The 18,643-nt window shown below is 37.7% G+C and overlaps 1 long non-coding RNA gene across 1 annotated transcript in view; it reads right to left on the bottom strand.

Moving 5' to 3' along the window:
- The window catches only part of LOC134417599 (uncharacterized), an 83,461-nt gene that overhangs the window by 35,165 nt on the left and 29,653 nt on the right, over positions 1 to 18,643 (bottom strand). The window lies entirely within an intron of this gene.

Here is an 18,643-nt window from a genome sequence, read left to right as displayed (position 1 = left end):
TGAATTTTTCTTTTTAAGGAATGTGAATATTTAAACAAAGGGATTACATTTTAAATAACCTTCTGTCTAGTCTTTTGCTACTTGAATTCCAACACCCTTAAGAAGATTCAACGATTTTTTTCATGAAAAGCAATTTTTGCAAAGCCCTCCCAGAAGGAAGGGAGATGACAACACCATGTTTCTCTCTGTATAACTACCTTCCCAGTTAAAGTACTGCTGTGCTGTGCATATCAAACAGTCCAGTGCAAGAAGGAAAGCTCACTTGAGAAATCAACAATGAAAACAAAAGCCCACAACCAACACAGCAGACTACACAAGGACAGAGGAAATTTTTATAAGCAAGGTTGTGACTTAAAAACCAGTATATATGTATTCTGAACAACTGCTGTAGCAGTTGTGTATCAGTGCAGGTATGTCATTGCTTTTAACAGATAACCTGAAAGTATTTTTCTGTGCTGCAGGACATTTAAATTAGCCATACTGTGACTAATCCTGAAAACAAAATGACCTGAATATATAGATGTGCTGTTTAACTGCAGGATTTCAGTCACAAAAGGCCTTATCCTGGTATCCCTGAAAACAGTGGCAAGGCTCTCCCTGATTTCACCAGAAACAGGACAGAATACTAATTAGGAGCACAGCTGAAACCATTGGGTGAAGTCCTCATTTCAGGACCTTCTCATAGTGCAGATGATGAGATGATGCACTGCAGCAAAACATCACACCTCTGCACATTAGTGGATTGCTGGAAAAACATCTGTGGTTTCTCAGAAACACAGAGCCACAATTGGACACATGCCTGATGAGAGGGTTTCAAGATTTGTGTCTTTCCACAAACTCAATACTGCCAATATTTTTTCTCTTCTTGCATTTTTCTTCTCATTTATCAGTTAAAAAAATATCAATCTGTATGCATATTTTTCATTACATAGGGTTTTGGGCACTTTCTCTGTGCTGATACTGTAATCCCTCTTTTGAAGGATATTTGTTGGTAGGCATCATCTCTCTGTCTGAGGCCAGACTGTATCCCTCTTGGTGCAAAGAGAACTACTACTATGACAACAGCTCTTCTTTCCCTTCAGCATGCATCAGTGAGGAAGTCTGGGGAGAAACACGTCTTGAAATAATCTGAAAACCATTCATTTGTCTCACAAAGCTGAGGAAAGGGGAACCTCTGTGATCTGCATATCGGCACCAAGTGGACTGAGCAACTCACGGGTCTGGGGATGGAATAAAGATGCTTACATAGCAGATCTCACATGTTATTTTTGTGCAGGGGTTTCAGTCTTGTTCCTGTAGAATTGGTGTCATAGTAGCTCAGAAGTGCAAAGTAATATGGAGTCCAAGTAGTCAGTGCTGGAGACATATCTGAGATAATGAATCAAATAGATGGAGGAGAGAAATTTTAATGAGCTGTTCAAAAACTCTCAGATTATTAAGTAAACTCATGGTAGTTTCAACATATATGAAAGGTGCAATTTTGTATCTGAGATAAATTTGCTATATATTCTGCCTTCATCTGAAAGCTCTATTTATTATATTAATCTGTTAAAGCAAATCTTGCTAAGATAATCTGAGAGATATTTAATTTTAGATTTTCATATATTGCAGTTAAATAAGAAAGACAGATATTTGACATTCATAAATAAGTCAAGCACAATTTTGGACATTATAAAATTGATCCAGAAATAAAAAATTTTAGTCGATTTTTTTAATATGGTAGGCTACTTTTTTATTTGTAGCTACTGAATTTTGATAAAAGTAGATTTGGTTGAGCGGTACCCCTGGCAGTGACAGGTAGTCACTAGGCAGTGTAGTCCAGGTATGCTACCACTAAGGGTATGGATGGGACCTGGCTGTTTCTACTGCTATCTCTTGAAAAATAAGAAAATAGCACCTGGATCCTGTCAATGCAGGATGAGATGGTGTCTTACTGTGTGACTGCATTTACATTCTTAATGCTCTTGGCTCTGGCAGGATGATAAACCAGGAAATGAAGATTGTGAATTCATTACAGCCCGTCTCTCATTCTGTCACTGCAACACACTGACATGTTTCCAACCCTGTCATTGAGAAGTTTGGTCACTTAATCCTCTCTTATTGCACATTACTTTTCAATTAGCTATTTATTGCATAACAGTCTTCCATTGTGTTACAGCTTGCTTACTGAGAGTGGTTCTGACAAAGGCTGTGGTAGGAGTACTGTCACACCCAGCATGGGTAACCAGGAGAACCAGCTTTCTGCTTCAAGCTGCTGAAAAACACTTTCCAAAAAGAAAGTTTTCAAACTTGTCAGAAGCAAAAGATCTTCCCCTTCAGTTTGTTAACATTCTGCAAGTCAATTCCTCTGAGTATGCTGGAGAGACAGACTTGTTTAAAGAGTAATCACTGACGGCTGTGACTGATCTGTATCACACAGTTAGCAATTTACGAGTACATGCCATTTCATTTTCTCAGGGTGTCATTTCTTTGCTAAATTTAAGCGACACTGAAAAATTAAAATATTTGGAGGGTTCTCTGAGTCTGTCTTTTCAATCAATTACACTGAGTGATTACAAGTGGAAAGGCCTGGGTCATTCAAATGTACTGTTTTCCACTGAAGAAACACTGCAAAATGCAGATGAGGCATTTGATATAAGACAAAGGGATCTCAGCTATCATGAAAAACAGAACTAGGAGTACAAAACAGTCAATATATGACGAAAATACATGGTAAAAAAATTATTTCTCAAGATAAATACGTATTACATTTCTTTTTGCCTCTTCTGCTTTTCTAGAAACAGCCTCCTCTGCTTTTAAATGTCATCCATATTTATCAGACTTTATGGTTCTTGACATTTAGGATTTTTTTTCATCAAACTGTAACTGAAGCTTTGACAAAGGGTACTAATTATCAAGGGACTAGATTTTTTTCCTTTTTCCCCCTTTTTGAAGGAGCAGCAGGCTGTAGAGAAAATGTGAATTGTCAGCTACTTTTAATACTCCTATAGCAGTCTCTCTGTCCTTACTGTGAAATATAACTAGAAATAAGATTTTAAGTGTTTGCTGAAGCATGTAGAAAATACAGTTGGAATTGAGTAACTTGATTTTAAATGACAGAGGTCATTATTTACTTCAGTAAAAATGTTTCCACCTATTAGAACTATGTATAATCCCTACTGAAGGAAATTTTACTAATATGTTAAAATTTAGTAACTGATTATTCACCAATGATGATTTAATTGACTATGGGATGCATAGCTTGTACAATGTCACAATATGGTGACTAAAAAATTGAAGCATGAAAAATTGAGAATATGCTCAGTTACTAAACAGAAGAGTGCATTAACAAGAAAAGAAAAGTACATTGTGCTGCTTATCAACCAAAGTTGTTCCTGTTAGAAATAATCTATTTTCTTGTCCTTATTGGTAGTAAAGACATATTGGACCCTGATCAGAAAGATGATAGCTTTTCACAAACCCCTTTCTTGAGTCTGCAAATGAAGCCTAATGTAAGTGTATAGATATACATCTGAAATCTATTATTCATCCATTTTCAGTTGCCTAGCAATGGCACAACTGCAAAGGAAAGAACAGTATGTGGTGAGTACTACATGGGTTTTTTTGTTATCGATAACTTTGTGTCCATATATATCTTCATTATGATCTTGCCTGCCATCGCATATAAATTATTTGATTTCCTTGACTTGTCAAACACAAGCCATTTAGTTTGAAGTGAGATTTTTAAGTAAGAAAAAATACCAGATATTCCCATTACAAAATCAATTTTAATTTAGTTACAATATCAAAGCCTGCTTTGAATACACGCTCCATGCATTCAGCTGTGTTAATAGCAACACTTAGGTCAGATTATCAGAACAAGTTTTATAAAAATTCAAGGCTAAACACAGCTTTCATGTCTGGCTCAGCCTTGTTTTAATGTCATTAATTGCAAATTGACACACTCTCTTTGCCTGCTGTTTATCTAACCATAGTGTAAGAAAATAATAAGGCCAGTCCTAGTGAATTCTCAAGGATCACCACTGCAAAGGTTATTACCTGTAACATCAGAAGAGAAACAGAGATCTTGGGATTCTTAACACTCGGCACCTTCTATACAGTCAACTTTATTTCTTGTCACTGCTTTTCATCCTGCACGTAATCCCTATCAGTGTTTTCATGTTACAATTTTTAAACAATCAGGCATTTAGGAAACAGAAAGAAAAATAAATAATTATAGTTCTACCCCTGAAAAAAATGCACAACACACCACCTCTGCCTAGCTCTGCATAATTTACAACTTACAATTTTCTCCTTAAGACACAATGCATCATACTGACCTAAACCAAGCAAACAAAAAAGCAGAAAAAATTCTCTCTGACTTCGCTTTTTTCATACGTTAGTGAAAACTAAGGCATTCTTGGCGATACTGTGCCTCTTATTGACTAGTGTCTCCAAAAGCATAGAATATTGATTGACACTGATTTACGTCTCACAGCTCCACATCAATTTGGTAATGCTTTCCTCTTTTTGGTTTTTCCACCTCACCATCAACTCATAGAAACTCTCTGGACATCAGTGGATCAAGATAAACCAGAAAGGTTTAAGGATGCAAGGAGATGCAATACTATGCAGGACATGCTTCTGTTGGACTCGGCTCTTTGCAGGTTATGGGCTTCAAGCATTGCAGAATGTATGGCCAAAAAAGAAGTTGTTCTGTACAGGATAAATCGCTCACTGGCCATTTTCCATGTGGGGTGGTGGAAAGTATGATCTGATCCTTCCTCCCTCATAGAAAATGTCATCCTCCCTCTTGAAGTTTCTAATAACTAGAAAACCAAGAAATTGTCATTCCTACTCTCAGCAATTCTAGTATTCCAGTATAAAGTTGTTAGAGATATTTTCATGTCAGTCATTTCATTTAAGGAACCACTGAAGTTTTACACAGTTGTATCAAGTTCTGAAGGCACTTTTGTCTCAAGTGCTGAAGGCGTGCAAATTTCAGCAGGAATTCGCTCACTTGTTCCACATATGTGTACAGGTAGACAATTCAGGAGCAGACCAAAATGAAAGGTTCACCTGTTCGTGTAACTTCAGAAGTTACATGAACAGGTGAACCTTTCCTGCACAGAGGAGAGTCCCTGAGGGCTTCAAGAGGAAAGCTCTCAATGTATCATGTTCTGCAGGCTTTTCCCACCTGTGTTTGGCTCTCCAGCCTCTTTCATTGCTGGGCATAGAGGCCTTTTTTCTCCATTATTTAAGTGGTTATTATGAATTCACTACTTCACCATTTCACTCAGAGCAATTGTAAAATGTTACCTGTGATCTGAGAAATAATCAACTATTTATCTTGATTATGAAAAATCTCTATTTTACTTATGCTGTGGGAGGACTTTCAGGTATGGTCAGTTTACCCAACCTTGCATAAATGCTGTAGCCAGGTGTCCCAGCTAAGACAGGCATCCCTTGGTTTCTGCAATCCCTTGGTTTCTGCAAACTTTTGATTTTTTTTGCTGGCAGACAGAGCACAGAAATTTCATGGTGGAGTATAAACAGCCTTAAGGAAATACAACATTTGAGGGATGGTGTACATAGGAGAAAAGAGAGAAGTAAGTAGAATTAAAATGTAGTAGACCCCCTGAGAGAAATTATTGCCTGGCAATTTAGAGTAATTTCCATTTTTAAGTAGTCCTTGTGAGGAAAAGCAAGAGTCATTTTCAGTCTAGCATTTGAATATTGAACTAATGGAGAAATGGCAGCTCTGCAGTGGCTTCGGCAGAGATCCAAGTGTTTTTTTCCAGAGAGACCTTCTTCTGCTCCATATTTAAACTACATTTGTCTTAGAACTGCTGGAGTCTATTTTAAGGTAAACAAAGATCTCATTTAGCCTTGTGATATTTTCAAGCTTCACCAAGAAGCAGTGACAGTATGAAGGGATCAAAACTATTACACTCTAGGGAACAACGGCTTTGGGGAAAAGGACTTGGGTAAGCAGATGCAGGACATTAAAGCCAGGAACGCATACACCCCCCACACTTTGGCCTATGTGCCACTTTAAACTGTCACTGAATCTCCTACCTAAAGCACCCAAGGAGGTGTGGGGGTGCTGAGAGAATCATCTGCTGTGAACTGCCTGGCTGGCAGAAGTGAGGAGTGACCCGTGTGCCTCTGAGTAACCTCCCGCAGCACAGACCTCTTGTGGCACTCTGATTGCAGCCCCAAGGTCCAGGTCTGTGCCTATGCACTTGTGTCTTTTGCCTTGAAGCACCTGAAAAGAAGTGGCCCACAGAGCAGTGTATTTACAGACTGACAGCAGGAGGATATGTTGGATGCTCTGGGGCCTGACAGGAGGTTAAGGGAAGACAGAACACTTGGCAGGGCAAGGTTTGCAAATCTATGGAGACTGAACATGCCACAAGCTATCAGAGCCACACTCAGCCACACCATGTCTTGGATTCACTCTAAAGACACCCCAAGAGGCCAGAGGACCCCTTCTTCTGCGATGTGGTTCATCAGGACCCAGCAACAAACCAAGAAACTGGGTCACAGGACAGCACAAATATAAAATAGGTCACACATCTCACTGGCTGAGGGCACCCCAATATTCTGTTTGAACAGAAAGATGTTTGCATCACTCAGATATCTTTATTTTTTACCCATCTGGTTGAGTGACATGACACTACCCTGGGCTGTCCATGCTTTGGGCTGATGCACTAGTAACACTATGCTTCTGTTACAGACACGGATTTTAGACCTAGGGAACTCAAGGATAAATTTTTAAAAATTGATTTAAGGTCTTCATTCCAATGGAATTTTGCTAGAAAAATCTGTGACTTGTGTAGCATGTGCGTATTCACGCAGCATTTGGTGGCAGAAGACAGGAAGAATTTTTGACTTTTGAATGCCAAGATAATATCCCTACCACCTGTAAAACACCTGTAATATCCCTACCAGCAGTAAAAGCTGTGTACCAGAATGAGGTCACTAATCTATTGGCCCAGGATGGACTTGCAGCACCTATTTAGTCAAACAAGTCAATAATCTGCTCATTTATTTCCTTCTTCTGAAACATTTAAGTTAATTACTTTATTTAATAAATAAAAGTAAAGTATCTTCCTACTTTTAAGATACAGAAATTCCTTATGTTTTCAGAAACATAATTTTTAAAGAACACTGAAAAATTGAAAGTACTTTGCTACTTCTATAAATGAAAGACAGCTTGAGAATTTGGATTTTGTTTGGAAGGTATATTTTAAACTAGATTTAATCCAGGCAACCACAAAGCAAATCTGCAATGTGCAGTCAGTGCATAGCAGAACAGTAATTTTGTGAGGTTTGGCACAAAATGCGATAAAAAGAAGCTTTTCTGGAGATTGCCAGCATCTCCAAATCCCTTAAAAAAGCATAATGAAATAGCTTCCTTTTCTATTCCTATTCTTTCAATCAAAAAGAAAAAAAAACCCAAACGTTTCCACGTGCTATGTGAGCTACTGTTCCTATTTTAATCGCAGGGATGGGAATGTAGGGCAGTCTTACTGTTGCAGTCAGTGTATATAAAATCACACTTCTGTGGCAGGACGACGCCAGACATTAAAACAGGGCAGGGATGTCCAATCCAAGCAAGGCTGAGTGGAGCTGTTTAGCCTGGCAGTGCAGGTTTATTTAGCTGGTAAGAAGCTGTGGATCTAGAGAAGGGCAACTAAAATGATTAAAGATAGAGCAGTTGCCGACAAAAAGAGACAACTACAACTCTCAGTTGGGAGAAGGAAAAACTGGAGGGGGTGCTGTGGTTTAAGGCCAGCTGGAAATAAAGTACCACACAGCCATTTGCCCAATCCCCTTCTTCCCCACAATGTGGTGGAATGGGGAGGAGAAATAAAGTAAAACTGGTAGGTTGAGAGAACAGTTTAATGGAGGAAGCAAAATGTGTACAGAAGCAAAATGTGTACACAAAAGCAAAGAAAAAACAACAGCAATAAAAAAATGTACCACCTTCCATGGGCAAGCAGGTGTTCAGCCATCTCCAGGACAGCACGGGCCCATCATGTGTACACTGACCTGGTGAGAGAAACCCCATCATTCCAAAAGTCTCTCTCCCTTCCTCTTTCTTTCCCCAGCTTTGCATACTGACCATGATGTGATGTGGTCTGGAGTATCCCTCTGGTCAGCTGGGGTCACATGCCCAGAGTGTGTCCCTTCAACCTCCCCGGCACCCCCATTCTCCTCAGCAGTGCAGCAGTAGAAAAGGCAGAAGTGGCCTTGGCTCTGTGGAAGCCCTCCTCAGAAATAACAAAAACATCTCTGTATTATCAACTCTGTATTCAGCACAAATCCAAAACGTGGCCCCAATACCAGCCAGTGTGAAGACTATTAATTCTACCCCAGCCAAAACCAGCACAGGGGGCTATGATGAAAACATGAAGGTGCCTGTGAGTGAAATTAATATAGTCTATCGTTCAAAAATTATGTGGGACAAGAGCTAGATAGCAGCCAATGAAACTCAGAAAATCAGTAGGAGAATATTGGCATCATCATGAAGGGATTCATGCTCAATTCATGGTCAAAAAATCCAGAAATAGATACTAAAGGGAGATGGTCATGGATGTATCCTCTAGCAACATGCATCCAGGGATTGTGGATGCTGGGAGACAAGCAAGAGAAATGGTCAGGGTTGCTCTTCCCAGTGCCAGACAGAAGAGACAGACCACTATTGTGATGCACAGTGTTTCTTATGCTCTCACTTAGGAACATACACGCTCCAGTGTCACTGAGGCGTACCTACACCATGCTCTGTCACATGGTACAGACGTGGGATTTGTTCTAGAAACAAAAAATACAACTATGAACTCGATTCAAAAGACATATGCAAGGGATTTCTGTGTACCAATTACTGAGCAGAATGAAAGTACTTGCACTTTTCAGGGTGCAAGGCAAAACATGAATTGGCCTGGCTTCAAAGAGGCTGACCACATGTAATACACCATGGTAAGACTGATTTTTGCCCTAAAGAAACTAAACCCAAACTGCAATTTGATCTTGTCTTTTTTATACAGAGGACACATTGCCAGTTTCACTGGTTGCTATCTAATGAATCTATGCCCTGTATTAACCCTGAGGTAAAAATTCAAATAAAGCTTTCTAGTGCCATTCCTGCAGCCTATGTGTGGCTTTGAGAAAGACAGTTAATTTTAAGAGTACATGTTCAGGGGTTCTGGATCTGGCTACATTATTACTGAATTATTAGTATTTTCTGTAAATTTATCGGGAATCTTGTATATTACATAATACCATAAATTAAGCAAGGTTTTCTAAGATTGGCCTAAGTGGCACTCCTGAGAGTTTAGACCATAACTTTTTCATTCCTTATTTTCGACTCCGCATGTTGCAGAACTTTTGCTGTTATTAATGTTTATACAGTGCTCAGAAAAGAAAAATACCATACAAAGGCAAGGTATTACTGCTTTTATAAAACTTTGGGGACTTTTTTTTTTTTTTAATTCCCATTTGACCTTTCAAAGGGGTGAAAGCTGAACTTTCTCCTTTTCCTAAATATCATTTCAGGTCTTATGATTTAAAACCTTTAGCATCTTTGCTTTAGCATTAGTCACCAGTAATGGCTAAAGCACATACATCCCATCTGATATTTTGAAATTGAGGACTAGACATTTTAAAAACAATGATGGCTAGGAAACAGACATACTTCAGCCATACTTTGTTGAACCACAGAACTTACAGTAACTGGATTTTAAAACAGTAATTTCAGTAAACTCTTGTGGTATGTAGCAATTCAAGAGCAACATTTTCCTACCTTATCATTTCTTGTGCTCACCCTCTCTTTTCTCAAGGAACCAGCTGACTCACACTACAAAAGCCTTGTACTTAGATAGGAGGCCCTGGATATGGCTGTAGGTGTGTGCAGTACCTGCCCACTCTCATACCCCAACAACGACACAGCAGTTTCCCCCCCAAAAAGCACCCTTCCAGAACACACCATCTTCTAAGAAAATACAGCATATTTTTTAGGCTACAGCTTCAGCAGATGCAATTATGAATAACTGCAACCTGTTACATTTTTTTAATACTATGTTGCTTGAAGATAAGTGTTTATCTGGCAGTGCAGAAGTTCAGTTGTCAATCATGAGTTAGATAAGCAGAATGTTTAAGCCTATCACATCTCTTTTATAAAGTAATGATATGATGACAGTAAAGAAACTAGCACAAACAGTTCTGATATCATAAGACAACTACAATAAAGTTTGATACATCAGCATGACCATTTTTAACAGACTGCTTAACATGACAATTTTTTATATAAGTAAAATGTGGATTTCAGGAATGCATTCCTGGCTGTGCAAATTTTTAATTATCTGTAAAATCACATTCAGCCACATAAATTATTCATATATTTGTATACAAAGAACCAAATCTGGAAAATGTATTTAAATACCTTTAAAGAACCACTTTGTTGATAGCAAAATATGGATATTATTTTTAGAAGAACTGATTTTATTGCACATTGTAAGAAATATGCAAGGTGACATTGTCTTCTGAAAGAAATTTTAACATAAAGGTTATTATTCAAACTCATAGTCAATATATAGGAGAAGTTGCTTCTTCAGGAGACTTCACCTGCATTAAAGTCACTCTATCTTGCCATTAGAGCTCATTGACAAATGTTTTTAATTTATGTTCAGTGTAATGGAACAACTCTGTCATTTCTTCCTGTGTGGACAGTTATTGCCACTTAGGAGTTTTAAGTCACATTTAACCTTGGACAATACTGATTTTTCCTTTTGATAGTCCCTGGACCAAGAAATTATAGCTTGGTTGTACTCAGCAGTTTTGTCTTTAGTGCCCATATTCTTCTTGGTTCATTTATATATTTCCCAAGGTGTATTTTCTCAATATAAGCTTATTTAATAAAGGAAATGGACAATTTCCATGCTCCTGGTTATTTGTTGCCCTAATTTTTAAATATCTTTGAATTTATCTGTAATTTTTCCATGCTGTCATGTTTGTCAGTGCTAACATAATGTATTTGGCCATACAGTCTCATATTTGGCCCCTAACCTTTCATATCCATCAAGAATATAAATGCATCATAAAGCTTCTATCTGTTACAGCATATCACCCCTTTTATTTGTGAGCTGCTGGGCTTTGTTGGCATCTTAGGGTATTCATTTTCCCACAGACTGGTAACATCTTTCTGAAAGGGGGGAAAACGTGTGCATAAGGAATACAGTTCTGAAAGGACAACCCCAGGCATCACCCTAGTAAGGCTCAGGGAGTAACTAGCAAGGCTGAGCATTCAGCAAGTTCTAAAAGTAGTGTGCCAAAAACAATAATAATCCAGACTGGACCTTAAAAAAAGTGAGGATACTTCCATTTCAGACATATATGTATGCCTGGAGATATTCAGAATATTATGGACTCCTCCAGCCAGAGCTATTGAAATGTTGAGAATTCTCTGTAATACAGATGTAATAGTTATATCTGGAAGCAATCTTGACATACATTTTGCAGCTTAGAAGAAGAAATGAAGAAATCAGTTAACCAAGGATGAAGTACTTATTATCAAAATGAAGTTATTTCCCCATTTACATGCCCCAGATTCATATTAGAGAAATTATAGAATGTTTCTAAACTTTTGCTGCTGCTTCTGTTGCTTCAAAAAAAAATTAAATTAAGAGGTATTTTAATAAAAGGACTGACCATAAACAAGAATATTTTACTAATAGGGGTTTTTAATATTCAGCTAACAGAAAATTAGGAAGAAAAATAAATTAAAATAACAACAAAAAGAAAGGAGAAAAAATAAGAAAAAAAAAGAAAGAAGGAATACCATATACAGAAGAAGATTCTGTAATAAAAACAAAATTGGTAGCTATTGTTTGGCAGACACGTCCTGGAGAAGATGACTACTCAACAGCATTGTAACGCTGCTGTTTAGTCATATGTCCAAGACTGCTCATTAGCATTCCCAAGCATGCATCAATTTGAAAGTGTCTTTCTTTCAACTCGTCAGTATGGAAGCCCCAAAGTGCACTTTATTTGTGTAATAGGTTCTTTCAAGATGTTCAAAATCAGTTTTGGCTCTTCTGGTTATATTCAAGTGACATCCACTCAGAAGGGGAAAAAAAGTTCCTTCTTGCTAAATAATAAAAGCCTAGAGTGCAAAGAAATAATGTGTTCTAGACAGATTGCTTTAAACAGTGACAAGAAATACATGGTATTCTCAGACACTGAAACTGATTCTCAGGTTCAGCAGATATCCCCCAAAGAACACCTGTACATAATATTATTCTGCTTGCCAGGAATATGTTTTGACATGATTAATATATTTATCAGCTAAACATATAAATCTAGAGACTGATGAGTCCAGTTTCATTCTGAGTAGAAGACTAAATTTTTTTTTAATTTTCTGCTCTAACAGCACCTGTACAAACTTCCTTACTTTCCCATCTCACCCAGTAAATATTAGTAGTGTAAAGGAATTGGGCTCTGGGAAGAGAAAATTCAATGTATGTTTTGATAAACTATATTTGTACATCACTTCTTCTGTTGCACTGCGTTCAGGTGCAATGTGTTGCCATTCATCTTACATCATACTCAGAAGCTAGGAGAGAGTTGATACCAATTTACAAGCCAGACAGTGTCTCTCTGGTAAGACGATATATAAAAGAATCATAGAGTTATCTGAGCTGGAAAAACCAGGTTAAAGACCATCTAGTTCCAACCCTCCTACCACACAGGCAAGGACACCCTCTAGACCAAGTTGGTCAAAGACCCATCAAACTCAGACTACAACACTTGAACACAAATCTCCTCCCTTTGGTATGACAAACCCAACCACTAGCAGCTTTCCAGCATATCTCGTCATGTGTTCCAAGAAAAAGAAGTTTGTGGATGTGAAATTTAATAAAATCATAGGGCATTGAAGGAACAGCAAATATAAGGTTTCTGTAGCATGTAAACTGCAACTGTGACCAGCAGGGGCATTAAGTCGTACTTTATAAGGAACATTCACAGCTACTACTGCCTAATTTGCCTTCATTCAACTGGTTAAAGGCATTTTTAAAAAGCAGCAGAATTTGTTCCTTTCTGTCCCAGACTGCTGTAAAACTGAGCAGCAATACTTATATACCTTCCAGGGCTGTGACAAGGACTCACTAATTAGACATAGATTGGTTTTTAAACAGGGTGACTTGGCCACTTCTCAATCTCTCTGCACCTGCCCTGCAGCACTTTCTTCCCTGATTCTTCAGGGCTTTGGTGAAACACCAAAGCAGAACTTTCAGAGATCTTGCTTTGCTTTACACTGCAAACTATTTCAGATCAGTAATTACATCACTTAGTACTGGTAGAACAATAAGCAGGGAACATGCTTAGAGCTGGCGTCAAACATCATATGTTGCGTGAGGCCAAAAATCAAAAAAAAGCCTACGGACAACAGGAGTCTCCCCGTAGCTTCTCAGTTTCTTCTTGGAGAGTTTGGGATGGGCTTTTCATCCAACCCTGTATTCCTATGCTGTCCTCTAGCCTCTTGGAACATTCTCTTACTCCTGATGCATATTGCAGCAGCTTTTCAAGAGGAATGTGAAGCTACATGCTTCACATTCTTACACTCCTGTAGAGTGTAAGAAGAGTTTTTAAAAAAAGGCCTGTGAAACCTCCATTACTTGGACGAGAGAAAAGGAAATCTCAATGAGGAAACCCTTTGTAGGCAAGTTTAAAATGCATGGTTTGATCTACTTCCAGCAAATTTATTCTCATGTATGTCAATTATTCATTTCAAAGTAAGTTTAATTGGACATAGGGCAATACTTTCCTGTCTTAGAGAGGAGAAAAAACTAGTTATTTTCAAACTTAGGACATATGCAAAGGTATTTTTTCTCAAAGGTTGATACAAGAGGAAATAATTCCTACAGTTTCAGAATTGCACCATTTGTGCAGTTGTGAATCATTCCTGCCTTTAACACTTGACAGCATTTAAAGTAGATGGACTGGTTTTTTGCTCATATTCACTACATATCTGCTTCCCCCTGACAATACAATTTTGGCTTCATAGTAAATCCCTGCTGCAAATCATCTTAAGAATTCTTGTCCCATAATTCACCCAATGCTTTTTGACCTTGTTAACTACAGATTTTAGAGTGGGAGATTGAAATAAATGTCAGTCTTGCTGATGTGGCCTTATTGTTTTTTTCCCAAGAAGACAGCTTAATATGCTTAGACCACTGGAGGTGGCAATGCTTCGTGAATTTCAAGAACCATAATTAATTTATTTTAGTAATGTAAAGCAAAACAGAGTGTGACAATAACTTTTTTCTGTATGCTAATGAAGCACTAAAATCTGTAATGAAACACTGTTAAATATGAAAGGAGGAAGCAGAAGAAATGCATGTTACTGCAATTTGGTGCCCATTAGAGTGTCATTGCTGAGCCTGATCTTAAAAAACCCCAGTGTGCTGACCTGGCAACAATGAAGGCAAGTATGCTTTTTACTTCATTGCTGCCAAACTTTAAAAATGCATTTTTTACCTAGATAAGTAACTTCATCGAAGTCCTGCTTTTTTCCTGCTGAAGTCAATACGCAAATTGCTATTATCAAAAAGAGCCAGGAGGTGCCGTAGTAAAAACCTTTTTAGCAATTGGACTTGAATGACAACAGGTAAGGAGCTAAATATGAAATCAGACTTTTTGATTCTTTTCTGTATACATTAAGAGAAGAAAATACTGTAGGGAAAAAATATTTTTCTTATTTATACATCCTTTTTTCTTAATGGAAATTGAGGATACAAGGAGAAAAGTTGAGATCTTGGAAGGCCTATAGGTACCTCATGCCTTCAGTACTGAAATGTCCTGCAAGAATCATCAGCTACACTGGAGACAACACTTGAAAAACAGTCATAACCATAAAAGAATGCTGCATAGGATTTTACTGATGAGAAATTGGATAAGGTTGAAAACACTTGGGACACTTGCAGAAGGATAGTACTTAAAAAAAAAAAAATTGAAAATCCAACTATATAATCACAGTGCAAGCCTGCTGATGCTGATGTTGACTGCATCAGAAACCTCTAGAAAAAACCCTAAGGCTGTCGCTGAATTTTATGGAGTGTAAGATTATGAATAAATATTCCTATTTGTAGGAGTTTGTAGGTGGTTTTGGTACACAGTGACTGCTGGAGACAGAACACGTGAAGCAAAGAAAGGACAAAGTCCTCCCCTTTGTGCTGTGTGAGATCAGAGCTTCCAAGGACCCTCTTTGGTCTTCTCACATTCATATCAATTTCCAGACATGATGCTGAGCTGAGCACCTGAGATTTCAGTGGTTCTTCTGAAGGATTTAAGAGATTCTAAATTAGTTAATACCTGGCAAGGTATCTTGCTCCTTTTTGGAAGCAATTTCATGTGATTCTAAGCTGTCATTTCTTAAGTAAAAGTGATTCATGATGCATTGAAATGGAATTTAAAATAATTTTTTTCTGAATTTAATGCTTGTGAGAGCAAATGACGTAAGTGAGGCATGATGCAAACAGAAGTAAAACAGAGCAAACTGTCCCAGTAAGTTCTGGTTATCCTTCTTGTCCTGAAAAACAGAATTCTGTAGCATTAGCCTTAAGTTTCTCATGAATAAATCCACACTATCTGCATTTGCTCAGGCTACAGGAAAAAAGGGGTTGTATTCAGTCTTTATGTTCAGTCTCTTTAATCAGCTTAAACCTGTTTTTTCCTGTTCTATTTGCGTCAGTGAATTCAGAGGCACTGAGTTAACAGAATTGATTTTAAAATAGATTTCAATTAAACCACGTAATTTATGACTTTAGAAAAGGCATATTTGGCTCAACATGTAAGTGCACTGGCACACAGCTTTTTTTCAAGACATATGACGGGCATGTTAAGCATCTAACCTTAAGGTGCAAACATTCCCTCTACTTTTCTGGCAGTAGCTTTCCAGAGATAGAACTGTAGCAGCACTATTTGACCTTGTGTAATTCTGGAAGTTCATTTTGCCCTCCCTATTATTTTTGGGTAGGCCTGTGATGCATAAAAAGACTCTTCTCTCACTCCATAGACAATTATTGTTCTGTATTCTAGGTATAAAAGCAGGCATTTCTGTATCTGATTTAGTCAGTATTGCTTCAATAGTCACAAGGAAATAAGGGATGGTTTCCTGGTTATCACAAGGAACTAATGATGGTGGTTCATAATTTTGAATTTTTATCTTGAGGCTTATAATGCAGCTTTATTTATTTGGAATTATACAGAGTTTATATGAGGCTCTTTGAATTTGCAGCTACACTTGGCATGGAAAAACACAACTTTTCTCCTGTGTGAAATAAATGGTGACAACATGTAATTTTCTTCTTTGCAATCCTCACTATAATTTTCTTCCTTTCAAGCAATAGTTATTCTGATAAAACCTTCCCCATTTGTCTTGTCACTGTCTTACTACTTATATGTAACTATTGTATGGCAAAACACGCTAATGGTTTGCAGAGGTACAGTTCACAAGTTGTTTTTTACATTAAGAAGTATTTCCCAAGAAAACATTATGGGGATATTCACTGATGCACTTCAGTTTCAGTAATCAAAAAGAATATTTCCACTGAAAATGTACTCAGTGCTAATTCAAACATTACTACACACGGTCCTTTTGGCAGATGAATCTTCCTTTCTAATTGAAGTGCTAATAAGAATATATATAGTTGCATATATATGTCCCCATGTAACTATATTATTTCTGTTATACTGCCAAAAAATGACCTACTTCTCAGGGATAACAATGGTTTCAGGTCAGGCTATTTCAGTTCCAAAGCTGAAAGAAGTAAAGAATGAACATCTCCATGCAGGCAGCTGTATTGTCAGCAGCTCTGGTCAGACATGGAGACAGCAGAGGGAACAGTGCAGGGAGAGGGGAGAATGTGTTATGGCTAACAACAACCATGGGAGCTTTTTGGGAGATCACATGATGCTAGGAAAGGTGTTCTGACTTTAGCTTGGGACCTAGCGGGACCCTTAGTCCTTTCTTCCCTAATTCATGCAACCACGCTCTACCTGTAAAAACACACACAAGCTTTCTCCTCAATTTAAGTCCCCAGAGACTTTGACTTTCTCACCATCTTTGTCTGTACCCCTGCCCACACGCTCTGCGTGTCTGTGATGCTTTTGGCTGTTGGTTTTCAGAAGTCTCCCACTGGTATTGTTTCTCCTGGTCCCAGCAGCCAAATTGAGAGGCAGCAGGTTCAAATTTTAGCAGGGTTCACAGAGGAGAATTATTCTCTTTTGCACACGCTGTTGAATTAGGCAGGGGGATTTGTTGCTATGGTGTTTTTTCATCATACTTTCTTATCTTTGGTCCCTTCCTCTCTTCTTGTCTCCCTTTTTTTCTCTCAGCAGCTTATATTTCCTTGTTTTATCAAACCACTTGCTATCATTTGATGGCACTCGTCATTCCTAACAGGCTTCTCTACAGGATCATATCTTCATGATGTAAAAGTGGAACAGAGCAGTGGCCAATAAAAATAGAGTAGATGACTCGTCTTGAGATAATATTCTTTTGTTAAAAGAAGCAGACAAGCACTATTGCTTCTTTCAAGCAAAAGGATAGGGTCTTCAGCCTAAAGAAAATGAACTGATAGAAGGAAACTGGGCTGATTTACTCCTGCTTAGTCATAGGCAGTCTTGCTTTCAGTACATCTTCAATTACAGAAAAGCCATACAATTTGGAAGGATGCACAACAAATTCTTGTCTAAACAGAAAAGTAGCCCATTAGGTTTAAAAACATATAGCAATACTTTAGATATTCAAGAAAAATTTCAAGCAAGTTCTTCAAGTTGTTTACTAATTTTAAAAATCGTTATTTGGATAGTAATGCTCTTCAAAAAATGAAAGGCTTTTTTGTTTTCTTGAAATTTTATTCACAGCTAAACTTTGTTTACTAGTAACTATATGATTCAAGTGCATTGCAGATAAATTTTCTTCCTGGACTTCTTCTCCAGCCTTGGTATGGAAGGTTATAAAAATATTTAATGCCATGCTTCTGCTATGTCAGTATTAGCTAACTTTGGCAACTCCATAATTATCAGTGGAGACATTAATTCAGAGCCCTGCAGGCATTTCCCAGAGCATTAAAGGTTCTGTTAAAAATATGTCTTGGACTTCAGTGTATGGAGATCATATCTTCAAAACTGCACACTACCAAAAGTTTTCTCTTAAAAGTCCACATCTAATTAAAGAGTATTGATTGTAGGAGAAATATATATGGACACTGTTGCTTTTAATGAAAAAACACAACACATCATAAGCTTCAAATGTGGGGGCAGGGAGGGAGATACACTTTAGCCTTCATAGCAATAAGGAAAAAAAATGTTCTGCATGGTGTTTATTAACATGAACTGTGAAAAGAAATAGAAATGAGACTGGAAATTGTTAAATGCAGGACCAGTCAATAGCAAGATAATGACACAACACAGTGAAGAAAGATTGATTTTTGTCCCTCCATCACACTGAGGCTTAAGTTTATTTGCTAACACAGTGATTAGACAACAGGTGGAATCCAGCAAGTATGATTCACGAGAAAGCAGTGTTTAGATAGAAAAACACTATATAATTTAGATTATGGTATAAACATCCAGTATTTCTGCATGAATCCACCTA

Source organism: Melospiza melodia, chromosome 4 (assembly GCF_035770615.1).
Source record: "Melospiza melodia melodia isolate bMelMel2 chromosome 4, bMelMel2.pri, whole genome shotgun sequence".
NCBI classification, from domain to species: domain Eukaryota; kingdom Metazoa; phylum Chordata; class Aves; order Passeriformes; family Passerellidae; genus Melospiza; species Melospiza melodia.
This window is presented reverse-complemented; position numbering and strand designations above follow the sequence as displayed.